The 27,186-nt window shown below is 43.8% G+C and overlaps 1 long non-coding RNA gene across 2 annotated transcripts in view; it reads right to left on the reverse strand.

Annotated features, from left to right (window-relative positions):
- Positions 1-19,377, reverse strand: part of LOC146202772 (uncharacterized) — an 85,046-nt gene extending 65,669 nt beyond the window's left edge. For both annotated transcript variants that reach the window (XR_014702306.1, XR_014702311.1), the window contains exon 1: positions 19,205-19,377. This is a non-coding gene — a long non-coding RNA (uncharacterized LOC146202772). The remainder of the gene's footprint in view (positions 1-19,204) is intronic.
- Between the last annotated feature and the right edge of the window lie 7,809 nt (positions 19,378-27,186).

Raw genomic sequence — 27,186 nt, forward strand, 5'->3', positions numbered from 1 at the left:
GCTGACTGCGCTGCATTGGGCAAGAAGGCAAGAATGGTGCACGGTGTAAAAAAGAGCTAGAGGTATTCTGACAGCGCGGAACCGTGCTGAAGAGAGAGCTTTCTTCCACCGTCTGTGAGCGAGAGAGCGGCCGCTTACCGGAAGAGGGCAAGGATCGACGCCATGGGCAACACGTGTACAGAGTGGCGCTCCGCCAGTTCTGCACCACGGTGTAAGGAATAATATACGCGGTGGAGATCTATGATCCACCACGCCACAATGGCTTTCCCCTAATCGCATTTTATTGGTTCGAAGTGCGCTCTAGAATTATTTTCGCTTGTTTTGACACAGTACAAAAACGTCCTGAGGAACTTTGTTGCATTTAGACTATGTCAAGCCAAATTTAGAAATAAGCATATGTAGTTATGGCTCAAAACCTGCTTTGTTATACGTTTTTCTTTGCAAGTATTTACCTTTAGTTACGGTGAGTGCGATTTGTTTAAAAATTACGCATAAAAGCCGTCTTATACTGACCAGAACATTAGCAGAGGATAAATCCCGAGTCAAATTTTAAAGATTCCTGCTCCTTATACAGCCTTGTTTGATCCATCCATTTATTTTCCTATAACTTAGCACTCTGGGATCGTGATAGAAATACGCAAGTGCAGATGTGTGCATGGCGCGCTTGAGTGTGAGGCACTATCCTGAACATCTTTGCTGGGAACTGTGTTTTCAAGCTTTGAAAAAGATCATCTCGGAGAAGCAATATTTTTATTACATACTTAAAATTCAAGTTCCTTTAATTTGTGGGGCATGCACACAAGAAACGCAAATATATATTAAAAAGCCTTTTTGCAAACAAATCTATAATATAATCGATAAAAATAACCTAGCAATGGGCACAGAGCATCAAAAAACATATCTGCATATTGGCCTGAATTCATAGAACGAAAGTTTACAAGAGGCCAAAATTGAACTGATTCGTTTACCGGCCTTTAGAAAGTTGGAAAAGCGTGCAGCAATCCAGAAAAGCAAAATGCGATGACTCTCCAAAAAAGAAAAAAAAAATGTAAAGAAGGGGCTGAGACTGAGCAAGTTAGTTTTCTACCATAATCACAGCTAATTATGCTGGGGGCGCCTTCGCTTTGTAAAAGATTTGAGTGGGGAGCACCCATTCATTGCTGAGCCTCTTATAGGAAGCCGGAACTTCCGGGTATGGCTGCCACTGTCGTCTGAAGTTAATCCTAAATTTCAAGTAGCGTTTGAAATCGATGTTAATGAAAAGTAAGAGAACTGCATTTCTGCAAGTCTTCTATAACATCCCTTTGCAGTACTCTAGCTGTTGAACTAGCAGAAGGTGTCGGTTCAAACACTGTGTCCTCGGGAGGTTCTACAGTATTTATTTCAGTACTACTGCTCATGTTAAAGATTACATCGAATTACGTACAATGGTAGGGAATCCCACCTTTTCATACCACCTGAAGCGATGATCGGGATTGAAAAAAAAAAAAAAGCAGTCCTTGTCCATCTTGAGCACCGTTTCACGGAATACGCGATGACCCTATCAGGAAGATAAATATCAGATCTGTACAAGAAAAAAACTTTACTTCGGGCCCTTTACCCAGCTGATCTCAAAAGTTGAAGAAATACTCTTACCCTTGGGGACGCATTTCTTGAAGTTCGTACAGCATGCTTCTCATTTGCAGCGGACTGTGATATTTTCAAAGAAGCTTTAGATAGTGTCGATTTATATTTATCGTCTCCAATAGCCGCTTTGAAGATGCGAGTCTTCAAGGCACTTCTGGGAAATAATTTGCTGCTGATCAGGCATCGGGAGAGTTAATAATCGCTCGATCGGTCACCGAAACCACGCACTAAACGACGAACATGATGCGAGAACGTCGAAGAGTGTCAGTGAACGCATTATTTCAAAAAAAAAAAAAAAAGAGCGAGCACGAACGCCGCCTACGTTCCCTATAGGGCGCTGAAACCAGGATGGTCTCTAAAACGTCCTTTCTTTCCTTTTTATTTTTTTTACTGTGTAAGCATTGTATGGCTACGTAGGCGGGCCTCGCATGGGCGTGACGTTGTTCGACCTGTAAAAGAGGAACTAGTTGCACTATCGAACAAGAATGCATCGGATAGACAGTCAAGGAAAGGTGTGGAAGTGGCAAAATGATTGATATGGGCTAGATAGGTGATTAATTACAGCCTAACTTCCGGTGGCGGGAATTTTGAAATGCTTGGTTATAAAGTGTGCAAAGAGAGGTAATCGACTAACTGCTATCTGAAAATTTCCGAGAGCAGTGCAGAATCTGCAGTGCAGAGATGCGAAAGCCTGAGCGTTGCTGCTGCACACGGTACATCGCGCGCTCCTTGTCGAACACAACCGGCGTTCCGTTGAACGCATCAAAGTTCGCCGCCGTTCTATGATTCGTTTACAGGAAAGAAAAGGCGCAGTATCTCTCTCTCGCGGAATCCCGTAGACACATCTCGCGGACAACAGAACAAATCTCATGCTTACGCATTTCTCCTGCGCAGAATCTGCAGTTATCTCGTGATTATTTTAGGAAGAAAACGGAAGGATTAGCTTTCTCCCGCACAACAAGTTTGAGAACCGGTGAACGGGATGTCCGTTCTTTTGTGAAATGGCACGGTGCAGCTTCTGGAGGGCTCTTTTAGAGCAGTGCGGACATGTGTGTAGCATGCGCATATCTTCCTGTCCCAGCGTCTCGAAGAATTTCCACACGCAACAACGTCTTCGGTTAAACGGTCAGCCGATTACGTGATTTTGATATTTTTTTTTGTTGTGTTTCCAACTGTGCCATGGTTCAGGTCGTCAAACCAAACTAAAGAAAACGCTTCTCAACGGGCTCTCCGCAATGGTAAAGCGGAGACTAGCGACTAAGTACCTGAGGCGCCCGCTGTTCAAAACACAAAGACCACATGATGCCCAGGACAGGCTGGTAACTTGTTTGCATTGTGTTTAATTTTATTTAGCAATAAATAGGTGTGAAAAATTGGGCATGGAAAATTTCTATACCCCCTTGGCTAGTTAGGTATAATCCAGGGCCATTTATTAAGTATACATATGCACATACTATACATGCAAGTGCACACAGTGATACATGTAGATAATTTTTTGTGATGAATATTTCAGGAGTGACACATCGCGAGAAGAGAATCATCGCGAATTTTAGTGGAGCGTTTAAGAACCAATGATTGGTTGTTCTTTCCAAATTATTGCAGACAAAAAAAAAAAAAAGCCCCGGAACGAAATTTTGTTGTGTGCAATTAGGCGATTTTTTTTTTGGTTACTGGTGCGATGTAGAAGTTTTAAGCAATTCACACATGAACGTGTCCACTAGCGATACATCGGAACAATATAAGGCACCAAAAGTGAGACGCTTAAACAATCGACATGCCTGTTAAAAGAACGTAAAAGTGGCGATTACATTCTTCACCCTCTAAAATGTTGCGAGACTCCAGGGAACCAATTTAAAATTGAATGCAACGATCAAGCAAGCAATAATGGTTAGTCACGACACCATCAAATTGATTTTGTTGCGCTCACAGCGCACCAAGACGGGACGAAAGACGAAGGTGACAAAAACACAACAATCAAAACAAATTTTCTTGTTGAACTGTGAGCGAACGAATCTTTACCAACTCGTCGAAATTTCTGCTTTACTCACTGCTACTTCGTGATCCCTACAAAGGTATATAACATTTATATTGAGTGTCTGACGAGGTATTACAGATCGTGTACGAAAATTTTGATGTATTTTTTTTTTCACGTTGATTGCATATCGCTCCTTTTACATGGTGACTCTGCGTGCCAGAAATCACCACAGCTGAATAACCGGCATATACAATGCCATACCATACAACATTTACGGATGTATTTAATTTAAAAGATAATAGAGACCTTAGTATGGGCTGCTGGGGCAAACCGTGCAAACTGTGGGGAAATCTTTGGGGCTTTTTTAAATGCATTACGTGCGCTTTAATGGAGTGCTCTAATTAGATAAATTTGATGTTGTATCATTTTGTTTATTGAATCACCAGTGCATGTCTCTGCCCGTGAGGCAGAATGAGGGAATCAACCTGTAACGCGTCCAAATTGTTTCCGTTATACCTAGAATATCGTTTTGATATCATTTGTTTGACGGCTGTACTTGACGATTTTTTCGACCTGGAACCACGTTGATATAATACTTTAATGAAGAAGCCTGGAATTTATAAAAAATATTATAACAACCGCCGCACATTCAGCACTGTCTATGCCAAAAGTAGCCAGGCTGCATGTTTTGCTTCTCGCTAGTATTCTAAAACCAAAATTGATTCACAGACGATCACAACTTGTTAAGAATTGAGGACAGAAACTCGCCTTTACTTTGCACAGATTTACAGCTTCAGAAGTGGCGCGAATTCCGTACTACCCGTCTGAGAATCGGAACACGCAGCCTGGTTACTTTTGGCAAAGATGGTACGTGCACGGTCGGCTTCATTTCAGCAAGTTGAACACGTGGTACCGAATTCCTCGACACGTCCTTGCGCTCCGTCATGCGGGCACGCAAAAAGAAAATATTAAGAACAAAAAGAATGGAGCCGTGTTTTATTGGAGTACTCGGCGGAGCACGGTTAGTTCCAGAATTTGTCGCAAAAAAAAAAAAAAGAAAATGAAATCTGAGCTTGAGTTTAACCCTACGCTGCGTTGCAGCGATGGAGCAGACGAATCCCCTCGCGCTCGCGGTTGCACGGTCAAGCGGTGACGTAGAGCCACATGACCATAGCGAAGGACCGCCTCGGTGCAGGATGCTGTGAGATTTGTGTCGCTTGCATGGGCGCCGTTAAACGATAAAGTACACTTAAAGTGGCGCCGTTCAGCGCCATATTGAATCTCGCATTGCTTGTCCGAATAATCATGTGTTTCAAATTTGTGCCGCTAAGTTGTGAGCTATCGAAATGGGGTCATTCCACACGAAATGTCCCAGGCCCCAAAAGCGACCCATCGCCTATTCTCTGGGGAAAAAAAAACAAAAAAAAAAAAAAAACTGGGGCAATGGTCGGTTGCGTGAATAGTGCTTTGCGAAATTATTGTTGTCAAAAAATTTTACTTCCTTACGTAAAGGTTTTTTAATGCTTTCGCGTGGATGTTAAAGATGCTTGCTATTAAATATTTTTAAATCAAGTGCAAAAACAGACAAAATACCAGATTCATTTTATATTATTGCAGATGAGTTGTTCTTTCATTTAACTTCATTAGTGTCCCCATATAAGTCTTTTCTGCGTTTTCTTGGTTGAATAAAAGAAGCCAAGAATTGTTCTTTTTTAGTATTATCTATCATAAACGTCGTTCATGGTTTAATCAAAATAAAATTTTTCACCGTTCATCTATCGGTGAAGTATATGCCAAAAATAATTTAAGCTCAATTTCTTAAAAAAAGGACTTTTTAGGAAACTCAGTCCTAAAGTTTGCAAAAACTGATATACTTATACTTAGATTGGAGCCCTAAATTAAACACAAATGTCTTCAAAATAAAGATACGCGACATAGCTCATTAGATACATAGACTTTTTAGCCTGAAATCTACAATTTCTTGTCTGAGCAAATTTTGTCTTACGCGAGAAGTATATTTCTCAATTTCACAACCAGTGCTAATGGTCGGCACTTCTGGACTGTTCTTTCACTGTATCAGTCATATGAGGCGCCGACATTATATGGGGACGCACGTTTACCTATTTCCCAGGCCAACACTTCCTCAATCAGCTGATGCCAACAAACATCCGTCTTGAACAATGCACTTTCCAGAGTGTGACACTCATTGTTGGCCTCGGTGTGGTCAAAAATGCGAAGAAAGCATCGATGTGACGCCTATTGTGTGACAATTACGCAACGTTGCAGATGCAGAGGAACCATATGGTAATTTCTTTTCCCCTAACTTACAGCAGTGTGAAATGATGACTTGAACAACCCGCAGACACGTGTAGATCAACACCGCGTTTACAAACAAAGGGGGCGCTCGCGGCGCCGCAGCCGACGGGGGGTGAAAAATACGGTTAGCGTCGGTAGGAATACATGGAGTCAAAATATTTCAAAGAAGTTTTCTCATTTCACGGGGCATCTATGATGCCGTTATTCGGGACAAGGACACTGTGAACATCCTAGAGCACATCTTCAAAATATGAAATCTCATTGCCAAGGCGAAGTATATTTAAAATACCGCGAAACATGTGGGGTGCGAGTTGGGAAGGCGACCTGTAGGAATACATGTAAACACAACTTACCGGAACATTTTTCTCATTTCGCAGAGCATCAGAAGTGGTGGCCGGTCGTTAAACGTTCACTACCGCTTTGAAGAAGTGCGTGATAAGGTATGGGGCGTCATTACGGAGTCAGTCTACTTTTAACTCCCCGAATAACCTGTGTTATGAATCCAGACACCGCCAAAAGGCAAACTGGGTGCGGCGAATGGCGCAGTTTTGCTTACAGTCTGATATGCTGCCGCATAGGGTAAATAAGCTTGATAATACTGTCGACGCTCCAGCGATACGTCCTAGACCGGATTCACATTTAAAAAGCAGTTGTAAAATGCCATACAACAATATGGACCGTACGAGATTCGCGCATGGCAGCAGACTACAGAGCAGCTGGCGATACCCACCGCAGCCGCCTGCAGCTCCGGATCGTCTGCTAGCGATAGCGCCGGTGGTTCATGGTTGTCTGTAACTCTGCGCGGTCAGTTTATCGTGCTGTGAATAATCCCGCAAGTCGTCAGGCGTGCATTACTTGCAAGAGAATGTAGTATGTCATGCAACATGACGTCGGCGCGTCGTACAAGACGTTCACCGAAAAATGAGAAGGGTTCAACGCTGTTGAAACGAGTAAAATGTTGAGGTAAGCTGTGTTTACATGTGTTTCTATGGGTCGCCCTCCCAACTCGCACCCGGTATTTTAAAAATACTTCGCCTCTTTAATGAGATTTCATATTTTCGTAATCTTTTCTAGGATGCCCATGGTTGCTCTGTACCGAAGAACGAGATCATAAGTGCGTAATCTTTTATAGGATGCTCATGGTTGCTCTGTACCGAATAACGAGATCATAAGTGCGGCGTCAAATTGAAAAATTGCTTCGAACTTTTTCGGGTCCATGTATTCCTAGGGGCTCTAAATCTAATTTTCACCCCAGTCATAGAGTTAATTACACTAACTAGAGGGAAAACTGAGGGCGCTGCACTTCGGCCACCATGGGCGCGCTAAGAATCATGGGCCGGTGTGCTACTTGCTGCGGGACAGTCGGTTTTTCTCGGGTACGTGGAGTGGCGTTACTGCGATGTTTCTTCTTCGTCATCATCATCATCTGAAGGTGGGTACACAGACCGCGAAAGCCATAGCAGCGAAGGCGCAAAAGCAGACTTCGCCAATAAATGGTTTCTGTATCCCGAAATGCCACTAAAAACATTCTTAAGTGATTGCATAACCATAAATATTTTCATAACGTTTTTCTTTTATTTCAAAGTTTGCCTATTAAGTGCAAAATATTGGTATTTGTGCTGCTCAAAACTAATCCAATAGGAGAAAGAGCCATGCTGTTTCGCTCTCTTTTTGCAATTTATTGTCACAATATTCAATCTTAGGACATTATTTACGGTAGAACAACGTTTATCTTTGCATTAGTTTTGGCCAAAAGTTGTAGTTCTGCACTCGGCAGCTCTCCAGCCCATGATGCTTTGAGCGCCCATGTTGGCTGAACTGTCCGTCTGGAAACTCCATGTAAACTCCCATAGACGGCCGCACAGCCTTCCCTCTAGGTAAGAGTAAGAAACTCTATGCCCCCTGTCTGCCCAGCCTGGCGACAGAAGCGCCACCGCATCGTGCTTACGTCACAGATCGGTGCTGGTCTATAGAAGGAGGGTAAAACTGCAAACATGCAATTTATTTACATTCGTCTTCTCTGCCTTTTGTTTTCTCACCTCTTCATCTGTTCAACGTTTAAAGTTCTCGTTCTGTGGTGACTTGCGAAAACTGCTTCAAGCTGACAAGAGCATTTAGGGTGAGATGTTCGTGACAGAGTAATGCTGACGCTGCGCATTGGTGGTGAATGACGTGTGCATAATTCGCTTCGAAAATGATGTGCTACGGTTGGCATTTATTGGCGAGAATCAGGTTCTTGCATGACATGTAACAAGCTCAGCTGCTTTATGCACGAAACAATGAATTTGCACCATGCAGAATATATCTCGTGTCTGATAATTCTCCCGTCTGGATGAAGACCTGAAATTGTTCACGGTTTGCTTTCTTCAGGCAAATGTATATTACTAAAATGCTATTACAGTGTAAAAACACGTTAATAGTGTAGAAGGCGCTTTTATTACCATTTTTCGCTCAGAAAATATAATCGACACACATATATTGGATCCAGAGTTTATAGGAACTCAGAAATTGAGCTGCGGCGCGTAGGTCGTATGCAGTGAAACCGTGTTCAGCAGTGCCGGGCAGTGACACTGGTTGTAAACACTGACTGTAAATTTACTCTAGTAAAAAGTTCTGGATTGTAAACTGAGGTGCTTGCGTGTTTAATGAGCTATGCCATGTATGTTCATCTCGGGGGCCTTTATGCTTATTTACCTCTTAATTTACGAAAAGTATCACTTTGCAACGACACGGGGACAGATTTTCCCAAAAAGTACTTGTTAAAAGTAAGTTTAAATTGTTTTTTTTTTGTTTTTTTTTTTGTCGTCAGCTATATTTTTTTGTCGTCAGCTAAATATTTACTCCGATTGAAACTCGAATGAATTTCAAGATAAAAAATACTGAAACTCACAATTTTTTGCTTGTTTTTTGAACCAGGGAAACGAAGAAAAGCCTTATACGGGGACAGTTATGAAGTTACATTGAAGACCAACACATACTCAATAATATAAAATATAATTTGTTATCGTCTCTGCTTCTGCACCTATTGAAAAATATTTAACTGCAAGCAGCTTTTGCATGTTCGCGAAAACTTCGAAAGTCGCTCACCTTAAAACAGTTATTTTTTTCGCCAAATTAGTTTACGAAGACGGTATTTATTAATTTATTAATTCCTCAAAGGTCTGCTGACATTACATGAAGGATAGGCTGTGAAATGTAATATGAATACAAAATATCTTCGATGGTAGTTTGTATTGGCTGACGTTGGTGATGGTTGCCACCTCGGATGAAAGGCCATTCCAGTCTCGGGCTGTTTTCAAGAATAAAGACTGCTAATATGTATTGCTGCGCGCTATGATTGGATAGACGGCGTTAGTATTGATACGATCAATAATTACCCCAATTTGTTTTTCAAGAGAATCCGCGATGGGTGCTTCTGGGGCCTGGGACGTTTCACATGGAATGACCTAATTGCCTTTTGCGGTGGCGTAAGAAAGAGGTGACCTTGAAAACGAATTTTAGTATAGTTATTCATTTTGCCTGGGCGATAAATTTGAGTAATTGTGGAGGGAAAAAGAAGGCATAGAATGTAGGGCGGAAAGCACTTTTGCTTATTTACAATAAGGTGACGTGGACTGCTCACTGTCGAGGGGCGCTTACTGGAATCTGATTGGCGACGTTGTGTAGCGGGAAGTACGTCATACATGAACAGCACACCATGACGCTAAAATGATGCTTCATGACTTAAAGGATGTGCTGCCGTAAGCCACATTGTGGTTGCAGAAGGCCCTGAAACCACTTCCTAAGGCTACTTTTCAACTCGACCACCATTCAGAGTATTACTAATGAAGACAAAATTAGCTGCGGCAGAAACTCGAAGGCCCAGCTCCTCCGGTATGCTTGTATGTTGACGATGGTTGCAGCGAGAGCGGCGAGCTCGCTGGAACTTGACCCGTCATGTGCGCCGACTGGCAGACGCAGGCGAAGAAAGCCTCGCGGACATATTTGGCTGTGGACTGCAACGGGGCCATGGAGACACGCCGGAGCTTATTTCGTTCATTCAAACCACAATTTACAGCAGCGCAATCGTTGCGCGCTAATGCGCCATGCACTTGGTATTTTATTTTTTTTTTGTATTTCGCGGCTTCACGTCAGGCCTTCCTTACTACTAATACATGAAATGAGGGCATTTGAAGGTGGTCTCCAATTTTGCATATCACATTGGTGTTGTAAAGTCTATTTAGTAATTAAGAAAAATTGCCTGAATTGGTAATCAATTCACTGAAAAACAAAGAATGACCTATTGTGTTCAATACGGCTGGCAGATCTATGCAACTGGTTTCTACTGACTACCTGAAATATCTTATTTTTTAACCCTCGGCTAAATTTAGCTTGGACGCAATTCAGAATGGGAGGTGAACGCATTTTTTGGTTGCCGACGTCACCTTTCGTAACATCCTGGCCTTAAACCTTGCTTTATTACGAAGTTACTCTACGTGATCACACATTGAAGGAAGCTGCCTGCATGTCTATGGTTGGGCCATAGCTGTTTTTATATAGCAACAGCAGGGCTGTGCTTGACTCATGATGCTTATGCGGAGAGCAGGCAAGCAGGCTGTCTTTGAGCACACAAGAAAAACATTTGTTGCATCTCGCATTAATCCGAATTTGTATTGCACGTGAAGGGTAGCTGCCTTCGTTTGGCTAGCACTATGCATTCACTTCAATGTTCATGAGATTAATGACCTTCCCTAGATGGAGAAAGGAAGCAAAATTACTGACGGCCGCCTTTTTTTTTAATACAAATTTCAATGTTTCATTTACATGGCGCATATTTGTTTGCCTCATGTGATGGGTTTCATGTAAAGTTTAGCTCATGTATATTTTTCACAAAGCAAAACATTACCCTCATCACGTTTCGACGATACGCTGGAATCATATGATGCTGCTCGTTGACTTTTTGCTTTTCTTTCTATGTTTAATACAACCAGAAAATAATCTCCCTTTATCCCTGCCTTTTATTCTTTTTATAATAAGGGATGCGCATTTTAGTTCCTGCATTCAGATGTGGCTGATAAGTGAATGCGAAATGTCATCGGCGCTTATGAGAAGAAATACCACTTTCCTCCCTCATTCTGGGCCAAGCCACTTGGAATATTCCGGAGCCGTGGAGCCCTTCAGCTGCAACGCTGCTCGCACCGCGTAACGTCGCTCAGCCTCTCCGTCCGTTGCTGCTGCAGAATGTCCGACCGCATGCATGTCACCACACACTGATAGCGCAACGCCGAAACAAAGTTCACTCGCTCTCCAGGAGTCCGCATCGCGGAATGCATTGCGGCTGCTCGGTTCCTGGAGCAACTTCATTATTTATACTTGGCGCCTGTGTACAGTGGAGGCGACGGCGCTTCCTTTTTCTGTATATTTCTTGCTTTTTACGCAAGACTACGTGACCAAATTCTGCATTTATGTAATCTGACACTGCCGTGCTGCAGATGTCGTGCATACGTAACAATCTGAACAAAAAAAAAAAGCAAATTGTCGAGAATCGCACGGGATGATAATTTTCGACTTTAATCAGCATTGAATGATCGCTATCTCGAGATATTTCTGTTTTATTTACTTAGACGTCAACATCTAACAGGCAGACGCTTTCTTACCGCTAATTCCATTTCCAAGCAAGGACGACGCATCGAGCGCTTGCCACCTCGGAGTGCGTACCGGGCTTGTGTAGTCAATTGTTGCTTCATATGTTCTATTAAAAAGAACTTTCATGGCATAATGCCAGCGGTAGCAATGCTTGTTGGGTGATGGGCAGCTAAGGAGAGAGATGTACGATCATGTGCGAGACCGTCTCGCGCATTCTATTCGACTACGAGTGAAGAGGTACGCGTGCTCCGATTCGATGCCTACATTTCGTGCATTTTGCCACAGCAAGAAGTCCATACTTTTGCTGCCTTGCCGGCGTGGTGCAGTGGTTAGGGCGCTCGACTACTGTGCCCAAGGACGCCGGATCGAATCCCGGCTTTGGTGGCCGCTTTTCGATTGAGGCGAAAAGCAAGGCGCCCGTGTGCTGTGCGATGTCAGTGCACGGTAAAGACCCACAGGTGGTCGAAATTTCGGAGTCCTCCACTAAGTTGTCTCTCATAGTCTGAGTCGCTTTGGGACGTTAAACCCCACAAAACAAACCAAACCAAACCTAAGCAAACCATAATTTTGCTCTAATACGGCTAAGAAGTGCTTTTTCCTAGGCTGTAATAACGGTTACGCATCCTGCAAGAATTAGGTGTCGCTCTTCAGCGCTCCGAAAGATGTAGTTCACCTGGAAGCTTAGCGAAGAGCCGTTCTCCGTAGTGGCAAGTGAACGTCTTCATGAACCGACTCACCACCTGTGGGAGAAACATTTCGTCAGCGGGTACGTTAGCAGCACGTGGAGTGCAAGCACACTCGCGTTGTGTGGCAGAGTAGAACTCCTCACCTGTTTCTGAGATCCGGATGCAATTCCAAGCACCTCTCCGAACTGCCCATGCTACACGTCAAAATCTGCGAGCAAGACTTAAAGACCGACGAGCACAGACTTAAAGCTTGCCTTTGCCAAAAAGGTGGTGTCGGATGACGAAGGCTGGCAAACGACAACGCGTGAGGAAGAGGTGAGAACAGACGCAACGCCTGCTACTGTATGTGAGATGGACCCTGCGAATCATATCACGCCATGCCCTGGACCTTCCTGAATATGCAGCGGTGGTGAGCACAGGAACACGGGCTTGACGCGGGACAGGTTTCACGCCTCTTCTCGCGTCTCGTCAAAGTCCGTTACCTAAGGCCCGCCTTATAGGCTCTTAGAGGCGGAAGCAGTAACAGTACTAGAACTCAGGTGCTTAGCCGATGTCTGTGCGAGCATCTCCGTGATCCTGGAAGAAAATGAAATGAATATCTCGGCGACTGGGTTTCCTTTACGCGGTGGCGCTAACAGATTAATTTCTCTGGCCACTGCTATTAAGAAGTGTAATCGCCACAGCGGAACACCGAATGAATGACGTCCGTTCGTGCGTTTCCGTCCTAGCGATGACAGCGCTGTATGTTGCCGGAAGGCACAGGTGTCCTTCTCTGCGATATGCTCACTGACCCTTGTTCGTACAAGGTGAGTATTGGGTTTGAAAATCTCTATTACTCTCTTTTCTTCCTTAATTTTTTCAGCTTACAACTTAGGTGGGCCAGAATGCTCATTTTTGTCTCAACTGTTATCTTTGAAAGGAGAATGGAAGGCTTGGTAGAGGGGAGGGGGCGAACGGAGCAGCTACCAGAAAAACATCGCCGCCTATATATAACCACTTTTGCCGCTGCTCCGTAGCTGACAGAATTTAAAATTATTTTCAGTAAGGAGCGCTGAGTTCTAGCAGTGGCCGTTCCACAGCCGTCGCCTCTCCCAGCCCGAAGCAGAACTTGACGAGCAGTGCTAACAATGGAGTGACCGCATAGTACGGCGTTCAATGCTTCCAGAATATCATTTACAAGAGAAATACTCATCTGATAAAATTTGCCGCCTTTTTATTTTTTTTACTCTACACTATGATTTATGCATTGAAGGCGCGCTGCAGAGGGCGCGTTTTCACGCAGTAGCACTACCGTCCGAATCCCGAGGAAAATCTAATGCTTGTCTGGAGCCAACTTCACGGCGAAAAATAAATAAAACAAAATCACCCGAGATATTTAGCACTACACTTAAGTGTAGGAATGCGAAAGCTTTGTCGTCATCCGGTGAAAAGTTTTCGAGAGGGTTACTAATGTATTAAAAATTCATTTCACTTTTAGTATTCGGTGTATGTATTTGCATATTGAATGTAGACTGCCATGCTTCACACATTGTCTGGGAACCTAAAATCTCGGTTTGAAGGCATACGCTTCCTTTGTAATACCTGCCGCAAGAGAGCCTGAAACTTGGCTAGGAGATGGCTAAAAAGTGCGACTTGAAAGAGTACGGCGCCACTCGGAGCGATTTGCAGGCTAGGGTAGCGTCATAATTCAGAAATGAATGTCTGGAGGACTGGTGGCGCATGAAGATCCGTCAGTGATGTGGCAGGAGCAAATGAGAATTGCTGTGTAGATAAATCCACCACGCTCCCTAGTGGCATTCAACTGTACCAACCGCCTGCGTGTTGACGTCGTATTTCATCGAGTGTTCACAACGGCAAAAGATGGAGTTTCGCTCAAAGGGGCTCGTACAAATTTGGCCTCAAAACTTCTTCGCTGGTAGCCGGTTTAGAACCGATGCCGAGACAAACAGATCAGTTTGGTTGGTCACTGCGTTAGTGCATTGCGTCGTCTGAGTAGCCGGTTTCTTCGCGTGCTAAACTGAAAGTAGTATTTAAATCTGCGCTTCAGGTCTCGCTGTCTTCGTCGTGCTAAAGGGGCACTAAAGAGGAAACGGAAGGACTTGTATCGATAGATTGCGAGATACTAATCACAAAACCACCGCTCCCATTGAAAGCAGAGCTCTTATACGGTAGAAAACAGCGAGAACAGAAATACTGGTATCTACGCCACAGCCCATTCTAGGAAGTATCAGTCACGTGCCAGGCAAGCGAACACGAAGTGTGTCTAATGTGCATTAAAGTTACATCTCTGAATTGCTAAGTATTATTTCAAAGACTACAAACGCACTTTTATCAGAGAAAGAAGACGGCAAAAAGGGAGCCTAAATGTTGGAAGGCACTAAAAACCTGTGCTTGGAAGTGCCATAGCCGGCCAGTTTCGGCGTGTTTCGGTCTTTGGTCCTTAGCAATCACCGCTACGCGCTTTCGATGCCTACGGCGCCCACTTGGCTTCGTTCTTGACTAGCCTCGGTTAAAATGCGCAGAGCAGCAGAGGAAGTCTAAATTTTAAACTACGGAATCACGCAGTGGGGCCTGTCGTTAATACCCTATAATTATTAACGGGTCACACCCGTACGTAGGACTCGTTATTCGTCAGAGGCGACAGCGGCCGGTTCCTGTCAGCGACCTCATCGGCAGCTCATTCGCTTAAAGTCGGCAAAGCCGACTCGTCGGCGCTCGGGCATTCTTGATATAGTGTTACTCGAGAGTCGAGCCACGTCAGCTTTAAAAGAATAGAATGCTTTGCGGGGGCTGATGTCGCTGCAGTGCAGGCCAGCGTTTGCAGCGAGAGCTTTGTTGTCGAACAGAAGCTCGATGGCGCATGTACGCGTGATGGCATGGCCAAAGCATGCCAACAATTTAACCTGTTTCTCATCTGCATCCAGAATAAACAAGCTTCTAAAACGCAACATTTTACAGCAGCTTTTAAGCTTATCTTTCTTAATGAGTCAAGTTAATGGTAATTACGTGCATGAAATCTACGGATATCTGAAAACACAAAAATAGGAAACCAAAATTCTGGTCGTCTCCATTTACTGCAGACAAAAAAAAAAGCGCAAAGTATGTAATTTATTCACAAAACATTGTACTTTATTGTAGAACAAATCAGCTAGTACAGAGAGGGGACAAAGAAGACTTATTCACACTTCATGCTACTGGCAGCGGCGCAACTTGAGGAGTTTTTGTCGCTGCCTTTGACCTGCTCTTTCCTTGTTCAGGTCCTTAACGAAAAACCTTCACCTTAACAAGACATAAAACTTCACCACTTTAGTGGGCTTCAGGCGTGGTTTCTCTCGGGCGAGTTCGTTCACGACGCCGTTCACCGTAATCTGAAAAGATTTTTCGATGCATTCGACTTCGCCCCGCCGGGTTGGCGCAGCAGTTAAGGCGCTCGACCACTGTGCCCAAGGACGCGGGATCGAATCCCGGCCTCGGCGGCTGCGTTTCGATGGAGGCGAAACGGAGTGGTGTCCGTGTGCTGTGCGGTGTAAGTTCACGTTAAAGAACCCCAGGTGGTAGAAATTTCCGGAGTCCTCCACTTCGGCGTCTCTCATGGTCTTAGTCGCTTTGGGACGTTAAACCCCACAAACTAACCAACCAGCATTCGACCTCGAAATGTTTTTCACACACAACAGCCTTCGATGTCAGCCTTCTGTCTGCCCTCTTGATTCTATTTTCCAATTCAGCGAGCCGTGCTGGGTCCGCCGATGCAGTAAACAAGGACACCTTTTCTTCGTTGAACCGATAACCGCTTCGACGCAACGGCACGAAACATGTCCGCTCTTGGCATTGTCGCTTAGCCTTCAACATCTCGGGATGTATCTGCTCACGTTCAGTGTATTTCAGCTTCACAATCCAAGAGATGATGCGTGTCAAACGTTGATTGCACACGTCCTAAGCAATCGCGCGAGGCTGCGCGGCACCGGCGCGTTAGCAGACGACAGGAGATCGCGAGCTTTTGCCACGCTTTCACGCACCCACTCGACTAGCAGCGCCCCTTGCGGCCTCTGCGCGCAGTCATCACGGCGGGAGCCTCCCCCTAACGGACGAAACGCGCTCGCTGCGCACACTAGCCATATACTAGCCAGTATATTTCTAGGCACTATACTGTTGCGGGAAAGTAGGGTTTTCTCGGGTACGTGGAGTGGCGTTACTGCGATGTTTGTTTTTCGTCATCATCATCATCTGAAGATGCGCACATAGACCGCGAAAGCCATAGTAGCGAAGGCGCAAAAGCAGACTTCGCCAATAAATGGTTTCTGTTTCCCGAAATGCCACTAAAAACTTCCTTAAGTGATTGCACAACCATAAATATTTTCATAACGTTTTTTTTTTATTTCAAAGGGTGCCTATTAAGTGCAAAATATTGGCCTTGTGCTGCTCAAAACTAAGCCAATAGGAGAAAGAGCCATCGCTTGTATTAAATAAATCTCACACTGGGCATGCTGTTTCGCTCTTTTTGCAATTTATAGTCACAATATTGAATCTTACGGTAGAACAACGTTTATCTTTGCATTAGTTTTGGCCAAAGGTTGTAGCTCTGCACTCGGCAGCTCTCCAGCCCCATGATGCTTTGAGCGCCCATGGTGGCTGAACTGGCCGTCTGGAAACTGCATGTAAACTCCCATAGACGGCAGCACAGCTTTCCCTCTAGGTAAGAGTAAGAAACTCTATGCCCCCAATCGGCCCAGCCTGGCGACAGAAGCGCCACCGCATCGTGCTTACGTCACAGATCGGTGTTGGTCTATAGAAGGAGGGTAAAACTGCAAACATGCAATTTCTTTACATTCGTCTTCTCTGCCTTTTGTTTTCTCATGTCTTCATCTGTTGGACATTTAAAGTTCTCGTTCTGTGGTGACTTGCGAAAACTGCTTCAAGCTGACAAGAGCATTTAGGGTGAGATGTGCGTGACAGAGTAATGCTGACGCTGCGCATTGATGGTGAATGACGTGTGCATAATTCGCTTCGAAAAGGATGTGCTACGGTTGGCATTTATTGGCGAGAATCAGGTTCTTGCATGACATGTAACAAGCTCAGCTGCTTTATCCACGAAACAATGAATTCACACCGTGCAGAATATATCTCGTGTCTGATAATTCTCCCGTCTGGATGAAGACCTGAAATTGTTCACAGTTTGCTTTTTTCAGGCAAATGTATATTATTAAAATGCTATTAGTGTAAAAAATACGTTAATAGTGTAGAAGGCGCTTTTATTGCCATCTCCGCTAAGAAAATATCATCCACACATATATTGGAGGCAGAATTTATAGGAACTCCGAAATTGAGCTGTGGCGCGTAGGTCTTGTACAGTGAAGCCGTGTTCAGCAGTGCCGGGCAGTGACACAGATTGTAAATACTGACTGTAAATTCACTCGAGTAAAAAGTTCTGGATTGTAAACTGAGGTGCGTGCGTGTTTAATGAGCTATGTCATGTATTTTTATCTTGGCGGCCTTTGTACTTATTTAAATCTTAATTTACGAAAAAGTATCACTTTGTAACAACTCGGGGACAGAGTTTCCCAAAACGTACTTCTTAAAAGTAAGTTTAAATTGTTTTTTTTTTCTTTTTTGTCGTCAACTATACCAACCAGTGAACGATGTAAATATCTATTGCGATTGAAACTCGAACCAATTTCAAGATAAAAAATACTGAAACTCACAATTGTTTGCTTCTTTTTTGAACCAGGGAAACGCAGAAAAGCCTAATATGGGGACAATTATGAAGTTACATTGAAGACCAACACATACGCGATAATATAAAATATAATTTGTTATCGTCTCTGCCTTTGCACCTATTGAAACATATTTAACTGCAAGCATCTTTTGCATGTTCGCGAAAACTTCGAAAGTCGCTCACCTGAAAACAATTATTTTTTTCGCCAAATTACTTTAGGTAGACAGTATTTATTGATATACTTATTCCTCAAAGGTCCGGGGACATTACATGAGGGGTGGGCGGTGAAATGTAAAATAAATACAAAATATCTTCTATGGTGGTTTTGTATTGGCTGACGTTGGTGATGGTTGCCACCTCGGATGAAAGGCCATTCCAGTCTTCGAGCTGTTTTCAAGAAAAAAGACTGCTAATATGTATTGGTTCGGGCTATCATTAGATAGACGGCGTTAGTATTCATACTATCGATAATTACCCCAATTTTTGTTTTTCAAGAGAATCCGTGATGGGCGCTTCCGGGGCCTGGGACGTTTCACATGGAATGTACTAATTGGCTTTTTGCGGCGGCGTAAGAAAGACGTGACCTTGAAAACGAATTTTAGTGTAGTTATTCATTCTGCCTTGACGATAAATTGTGTAATTGTGGAGGGAAAAAGAAGCCATAGATGGTAGTGCGTAAAACACTTTTGCTTGTTTACAATGGGGTGACATGAACTGCTCACTGTTGAGGGACGCTTACTCGAACCTGATTGGCGACGTAGTGTAGCGGGAAGTACGTCATACATGAACAGCACACCATGACGCTAAAATGATGCTTCATGATTGAAAGGATGCGCTGTCATAAATTACAAAATTTAGGCGGCAAATTTGAAACTGACACTAAGGCGACCGCACAAAAGATACGATGAATTTGACATGGAACATGGAGGAAGGAAAGAACTTAGGACATGCCCTGACGTCATTTTTTTTTGAAGCCGACGCGGCCGCGCCGCGTCCGGACGCTCCAACGTCTCTCCTCCTGCTCTAGCCTCCGCATTCTCTTTCTCCGCGACGCTCACGTACCTAGGGCCCTTAGCAATGCGGTTGCTAGTGGCCCGAGTTTTCATAGCAACAGCGTCGCCGTAGCTAACGGCCCGACTTGACTAACCCTAAATTTTGACGTCACTTCGGCCACACTTTCTCCAATGCATTGGGAATAGCAAGGGCCTCTCCTAAGCTGTTTCCTTCCTGCATGACATGGAGTATAGGTAGCTGTTAGCTCACCTTTGGTAGACCACTCTCTGGGTGGTGAAGTAAGGTGAGACACCTTGTGGTTGCAGAAGGCCCTGAAACTACGTTATAAGGCTACTTTTCAACTCCGCAACCATTCAGAGGATTAGTAATGAAGACGCAGTGCCGTGGCACGAGGGCACTAGCTGTTCTCCCGTTGCAAACGCTTCGCTCGCATAGAGAAATGATTGATCCTCGTAGCTGTTGCAAAGCGCAGCCATTGCACTCTGCTAGCTCAACCTTGCCTAGCTAAAGCTGTTCAGCTGCGCGAGACGGGGCATTTGAGAGAGCACGGTTATGTTTTCGAATTCTCTGTCTGTACCACGGTTCGCGGTCTGTACGGTTCGTGAGCTCGACGACCTGATAAGTGATACGGTGCGGTGGCTGTGCAAGGAACTTCGCGGCGAGAGGCAGCGACGGATCACCAAGGGCTGCCTTAAACGTCGGACTTTGTGCTCTGGCCGTTGCTCATATCAGCGATGTTTTATGACGTGATGACTGTAGTAAAGTTTTGGCTGTCATTTGTGTAAGTGCTAGCCGTTCAATATACGCTCTCTATGAACTGATTGTTATTTCTGGGACTAATGAGATTGTGGCCCCTATATAGTTGTCTGCTTAGCAATACCAAGTAGCACAATTGCCAGGTTTATACGGCTTTATCTTCATTCCTGGCTCCTAAATATTGTGCTGTGGGCCACATCGGCCTAGAATCTTTAGTCTTTTTTCTCCCTTATCAAATCTGTGTGCTTGACTGCGCTTCTCTAATCATCTTCCTGTCTCCATTGTTGCAATCTGGCTGCACTAAATTCAAAGAAATGGGTGCCGATTGTATCTCTTACCCCACTTTGAAAAATGTTTCCAAGCCTTTAATAATGGAAGCAAAGAGGAAAACTTTTATTATTTGTAGTACTGCATTTAAACGTTTTTGTTCTCTTTATTGGTGTCGCTAACGCACTATCTGAGATGCTTGGCTTCATGAGACAATTCAAGTATGTGCTATATGTGCTACTTGATGAGTAGGCGTACATTAAAAACAAAACATAACAAATACTAGCATTATGATGCAAATAAAACAACTGTGGCATCTCACTGCCAATGTCTCACTGCAGTATGGCATCACTACGCACCATCATTCTACCTGTATTTTTTATTCTTTGCGGCGTGTATATACAGGGCGTCCAAGATAACCTTAGCGAAGGGTTAAAAAAAGAAACTATTGTGGTAGGCCAGGAAAACTACTTGCATACAGCAACCAGCCTTCTGGCGCACCACCGAAAATTTCTTAGTTTGCAATTAACTAATATTTAACAAACAATATTTCTAACCTACTAACTACTGTTTTAAAATAATAAATGTGTTTTTAATTGAAGAGCACTTTCTTAAACGCCTATTCTGATCATTTTTCATAAACAAAGACTCATGTGTATCTTTGTTCCCAGCACCAAAGAGCGTCTGCGAAATAGAACTGTCGCGTGACTATCGCATTCACTCGTCACGACTGTGCTTCTCTCAATCGTGGTTCGAGTGAACAAAATTAGCTGCGGCCGAAATTCGACGGCCCATCTTCTCCCGTATGCTTGTATGTTGACGATGGTTACTGCCAGAGCGGCGGGCTCGGAAATAAAATTCACGTCAGGCTTTCCTTGCCACTAGTAAATGAAATGAGGGCATTTGAATGTGGTCTCCAATTTTGCATATCACATTGATGCTGCAAAGTTTTTTTAGTAATTAAGAAACATTTCCTGAATTGGTAATCAATTCAATGAAAAACAAAGAATGACCTGTTGTGCGCCATACGGTTGGCAGATCTATGCAACTGGTTTCTACTGACTGCCTCAAATATCCTATTTTTTAACCCTCGGCTAAATTTAGCTTGGACGCAATTCAGAACGGGAGGTGAAAGCATTTTTTGGTTGCCGACGTCACCATTCGTTACATCCTGGCCTTAAACCTTGCTTCATTACGAAGTTATTCTACGTGATCACACATTGAAGGAAGCTGCCTGCAGGTCTATGGTTGGGCCATAGCTGTTTTTATATAGCAACTGCAGGGCTGTGCATGCCTCGTGATGCTTATGCGGAGAGCAGGCAAGCAGGCTGTCTTTGAGCACACAAGAAAAAATTTTGTTGCATCTCGCATTAATCCGAATTTGTATTGCACGTGAAGGGTGGCTGCCTGCTTTTGGCTAGCACTACGCATTCACTTCAATGTTCATGAGATTAATGACCTTCACTAGATGGAGACAGGAAGCAAAATTACTGACATCCGCCTTTTTTCAATACAAAATTCAATGTATCATTGACATGGCCCATATTTGCGTTGCCTTATGTGATGTGTTTCATGCAAAGTTTTGGTCATGCATATTTTTCACAAAGCAAAATATTACCCCACATCATGTTTCGAGGATACGCTGGAATCGTATGATGCTGCTAAGTGACTTTTTGTTTTTCTTTTTACGTTTAATACAACCACAAAATAATCTCCCTTTATTCCGGCCTCTTATCGTGTTTATAATAAGGGATGCGAATTTTAGTTCCTCCATTCAGATTTCGCTGATAAGTGAATGCAAACTCTCATTGGAGCTTATGAGAAGCAATGCCATTTACAGCTCCTACTCTGCGCCAAGCCACTTGGAATATTCCGCAACCGTGGAGCCCTTCAGCTGCAACGCTGCTCACGTCTCGTGAAATCGCTCAGTCTCTCCGTCCGTCGCTGTTGTAGAATGTCCAACCGCATGTATGTCACCACACACTGATAGCGCAACGCCGCAACAAATTTCACTCGCTCTCCAGGAGTCCGCATCGCGGAATGCATTGCGGCTGCTCGGTTCCTGGAGCAACTTCATTATTTATACTTGGCGCCAGTGTGTAGTGCAGAATATATCTCGTGTCTGATAATTCTCCCGTCTGGATGAAGACCTGAAATTGTTCACGGTTTGCTTTTTTCAGGCAAATGTATATTATTAAAATGCTATTACAGTGTAAAAAAAAAAACACGTTAATAGTGTAGAAGGCGGTTTTATTGCCATCTGCGCTCAGAAAATATCATCCACACACATATATTGGATCCAGAGTTTAGAGGAACACCGAAATTGAGCTGTGGCGCGTAGGTCTTATACAGTGAAGCCGGGTTCAGCAGTGCCGGGCAGTGGCACTGATTGTAAACACTGACTGTAAATTCACTCGAGTAAAAAGTTCTGGATTGTAAACTGAGGTGCGTGCGTGTTTAATGAGCTATGTCATGTATTTTTATCTTGGCGGCCTTTATACTTATTTAACTCTTAATTTACGAAAAAGTATCACTTTGTAACAACTCGGGGACAGAGTTTCCCAAAACGTACTTCTTAAAAGTAAGTTTAAATTGTTTTTTTTTTTGTTTTTTGTCGTCAACTATACCAACCAGTGAACGATGTAAATATCTATTGCGATTGAAACTCGAACCAATTTCAAGATAAAAAATACTGAAACTCACAATTGTTTGCCTGTTTTTTGAACCAGGGAAACGCAGAAAAGCCTTATATGGGGACAATTATGAAGTTACATTGAAGACCAACACCTACGCGATAATATAAAATATAATTTGTTATCGTCTCTGCCTTCGCACCTATTGAAAAATATTTGACTGCAAGCATCTTTTGCATGTTCGCGAAAACTTCGAAAGTCGCTCACCTGAAAACAATTATTTTTTTTCGCCAAATTACTTTACGTAGACAGTATTTATTGATGTACTTATTCCTCAAAGGTCCGGGGACATTACATGAGGGGTGTGCGGTGAAATGTAATATAAATACAAAATATCTTCTATGGTGGTTTTGTATTGACTGACGTTGATGATGGTTGCCACCTCGGATGAAAGGCCATTCCAGTCTCGAGCTGTTTTCAAGAAAAAAGGCTGCTAATATGTATTGGTTCGGGCTATCATTAGATAGACGGCGTTAGTATTCATACGATCAATAATTAACCCAATTTGTTTTTCAAGAGAATCCGTGATGGGTGCTTCTGGGGCCTGGGACGTTTCACATGGAATGACCTAATTGGCTTTTTGCGGTGGCGTAAGAAAGAGGTGACCTTGAAAACGAATTTTAGTATAGTTATTCATTTTGCCTGGACGATAAATTTGAGTAATTGTGGAGGGAAAAAGAAGGCATAGAATGTAGGGCGGAAAGCACTTTTGCTTATTTACAATAAGGTGACGTGGACTGCTCACTGTCGAGGGGCGCTTACTGGAATCTGATTGGCGACGTTGTGTAGCGGGAAGTACGTCATACATGAACAGCACACAATGACGCTAAAATGATGCTTCATGACTTAAAGGATGTGCTGTCATAAATTAAAAAATTAAAGCGGCAAATTTGAAACTGACACTAAGGCGTCCGCACAAAAGATACGATGAATTTGACATGGAACATGGAGGAAGGAAAGAACTTAGGTTGGCCCTGACGTCATTTTTTTTGAAGCCGACGCGGCCGCGCCGCGTCCGGACGCTCCAACGTCTCTCCTCCTCCTCTAGCCTCCGCATTCTCTTTCTCCGCGACGCTCACGTACCTAGGGCCCTTAGCAATGCTGTTGCTAGTGGCTCGAGTTTTCGTAGCAACAGCGTTGCCGTAGCTAATGGCCCGACTTGACTAACCCTAAATTGTGACGCCACTTCGGCCACACTTTCTCCAATGCATTGGGAATAGCAAGGGCCTCTCCTAAGCTGTTTCCTTCCTCCATGACATGGAGTATAGGTAGCTGTTAGCTCACCGCACTTTGGTAGAACATACTCTGGGTGGTGAAGTAAGGTGAGACACCTTGTGGTTGCAGAAGGCCCTGAAACGACGTTATAAGGCTACTTTTCAACTCCGCAACCATTCAGAGGATTAGTAATGAAGACGCAGTGCCGCGGCACGAGGGCACTAGCTGTTCTCCCGCTGCAAAAGCTTCGCTCGAATAGAGAAATGATCGATCCTCGTAGCTGTTGCAAAGCGCAGCCATTGCACTCTGCTAGCTCCACCTTGCCTAGCTAAAGCTGTTCAGCTGTGCGAGACGGGGCATTTCAGACAGCCCAGCGATGTTTTTGAATTTTCTATCTGTACCACGGTTCACGGTCTGTATTGTTCGTGAGCTCGACGACCTGATGAGTGATACGGTGCGGTGGCTGTGCAAGGAACTTCGCGGCGAGAGACAGCGACGGATCACCAAGGGTTGACTTAAACGTTGAGCTTTGTGCTCTGGCCGTTGCTCATATCAGCGATGTTTTATGACGTGATGACTGTAGTGAAGTTTTGGCTGTCATTTGTGTAAGTGCTAGCCGTTCAATATACGCTCTCTATGAACTGATTGTTATTTCTGGGACTAATTAGAGTGTGACCCCTATATAGTTGTCTGCTTAGCAATACCAAGTAGCACAATTGCCAGGTTTATACTGCTTTATCTTCATTCCTGGCTCCTAAATATTGTGCTGTGGGCCACATCGGCCTAGAATCTTTAGTCTTTTTTCTCCCTTATCAAATCTGTGTGCTTGACTGCGCTTCTCTAATCATCTTCCTGTCTCCATTGTTGCAATCTGGCTGCACTAAATTCAAAGAAACGGGTGCCGAGTGTATCTCTTAACCCACTTTGAAAAATCTTTCCAAGCCTTTAATAATGGAAGCAAATAGGAAAACTCTTTTATTATTTGTAGTACTGCGTTTAACCGTTTTTGTTCTCTTTATTGGTGTCGCTTATTATTGGTGTCGCTTAGTTGCGTTCCAAAGCACTATCTGAGATGCTTAGCTTCATGAGACAATTCAAGCATGTGCTATATGTGTTATTTGATGAGTAGGCGTACATAAAAAAAAAAAACAAATACTAGCGTTATGATGGAAATAAAGCAACTGTCGTATCTCATTGCCAATGTCTCACTGCAGTATGGCCTCACCACGCACCATCATTCTACCTGTAGTTTTTCTTCTTTGCTGAGTGTATATACAGGGCGTCCAAGATAACAAGTCAAGGGTAAAAAAAATCAAACTTTTGTGGTAGGTCAGGCAAACCACTTGCATACAGCTACCAGCCTTCAGGCGCACCACCGAAAATTTCTTAGTTTGCAATTAACTAATTAGTAACAAGGAATATTTCTAACCTACTAACTACTATTTTAAAATAATAAATGTGTTTTTAATTAAAAAGCACTTTCTTAAACCCCTATTCCGTTTATTTTTGATAAACAAAGACTCATATGTATCTTTGTTCCCAGCACCAAAGAGCGTCCGCGATATAGAGCAATCACGTGCCCATCGCATTCACTGGTCACGATTGTGCTTCTTTCAATCGTGGTTCGAGTGAACAAAATTAGCTGCGGCCGAAACTCGAAGGCCCAGCTCCTCCGGTATGCTTGTATGTTGACGATGGTTGCAGCGAGAGCGGCGAGCTCGCTGGAACTTGACCCGTCATGTGCGCCGACTGGCAGACGCAGGCGAAGAAAGCCTCGCGGACATATTTGGCTGTGGACTGCAACGGGGCCATGGAGACACGCCGGAGCTTATTTCGTTCATTCAAACCACAATTTACAGCAGCGCAATCGTTGCGCGCGAATGCGCCATGCACTTGGTATTTTATTTATTTTTTTTTGTATTTCGCGGGCTTTCTTTGGGGCTCGGAAATAAAATTTACGTCAGGCTTTCCTTACTACTAATAAATGAAATGAGGGCATTTGAAGGTGGTCTCCAATTTTGCATATCACATTGATGTTGTAAAGTCTATTTAGTAATTAAGAAAAATTGCCTGAATTGGTAATCAATTCACTGAAAAACAAAGAATGAGCTATTGTTTTCAATACGGCTGGCAGATCTATGCAACTGGTTTCTACTGACTACCTGAAATATCTTATTTTTTTGCCCTCGGCTAAATTTAGCTTGGACGCAATTCAGAATGGGAGGTGAACGCATTTTTTGGTTGCCGACGTCACCTTTCCTTACATCCTGGCCTTAAACCTTGCTTTGTTACGAATTTACTCTACGTGATCACACATTGAAGGAAGCTGCCTGCATGTCTATGGTTGGGCCATAGCTATTTTTATATAGCTACAGCAGGGCTGTGCATGACTCACTATGCTTATGCGGAGAGCAGGCAAGCAGGCTGTCTTTGAGCACACAAGAAAAACATTTGTTGCATCTCGCATTAATCCGAACTTGTATTGCACGTGAAGGGTAGCTGCCTTCGTTTGGCTAGCACTATGCATTCACTTCAATGTTCATGAGATTAATGACCTTCCCTAGATGGAGAAAGGAAGCAAAATTACTGACGGCCTCCTTTTTTTTTAATAGAGAATTCAATGTATCATTTACATTGCGCATATTTGTTTGCCTCATGTGATGGGTTTCATGTAAAGCTTTGCTCATGTATATTTTTCACAAAGCAAAAAATTACCCCACATCACGTTTCGACGATAGGCTGGAATCATATGATGCTGCGAAGTGACTTTTTGTTTTTCTTTCTATGTTTAATACATGCAGAAAATAATCTCCCTTTATTCCTGCCTCTTATCGTTTTTATAATAAGGGATGCGAATTTTAGTTCCTCCATTCAGATGTCGCTGATAAGTGAATGCGAAATGTCATCGGCGCTTATGAGAAGAAATGCCGCTTTCCTCTCTCATTCTGGGCCAAGCCACTTGGAATATTCCGGAGCCGTTGAGCCCTTCAGCTGCAACGCTGCTCGCACCGCGTAACGTCGCTCAGCCTCTCCGTCCGTCGCTGCTGCAGAATGTCCGACCGCATGCATGTCACCCCACACTGATAGCGCAACGCCGCAACAAATTTCACTCGCTCTCCAGGAGTCCGCATCGCGGAATGCATTGCGGCTGCTCGGTTCCTGGAGCAACTTCATTATTTATACTTGGCACCAATGTATAGTGGAGGCGACGGCGCTTCCTTTTTCTGTATATTTCTTGCTTTTTACGCAAGACTACGTGACCAAATTCTGCATTTATGTAATCTGACACTGCCGTGCTGC

This window comes from Amblyomma maculatum, chromosome 1 (assembly GCF_055883805.1).
Source record: "Amblyomma maculatum isolate TAMU_Amacu chromosome 1, ASM5588380v1, whole genome shotgun sequence".
Taxonomy (NCBI): Eukaryota; Metazoa; Arthropoda; class Arachnida; order Ixodida; family Ixodidae; genus Amblyomma; species Amblyomma maculatum.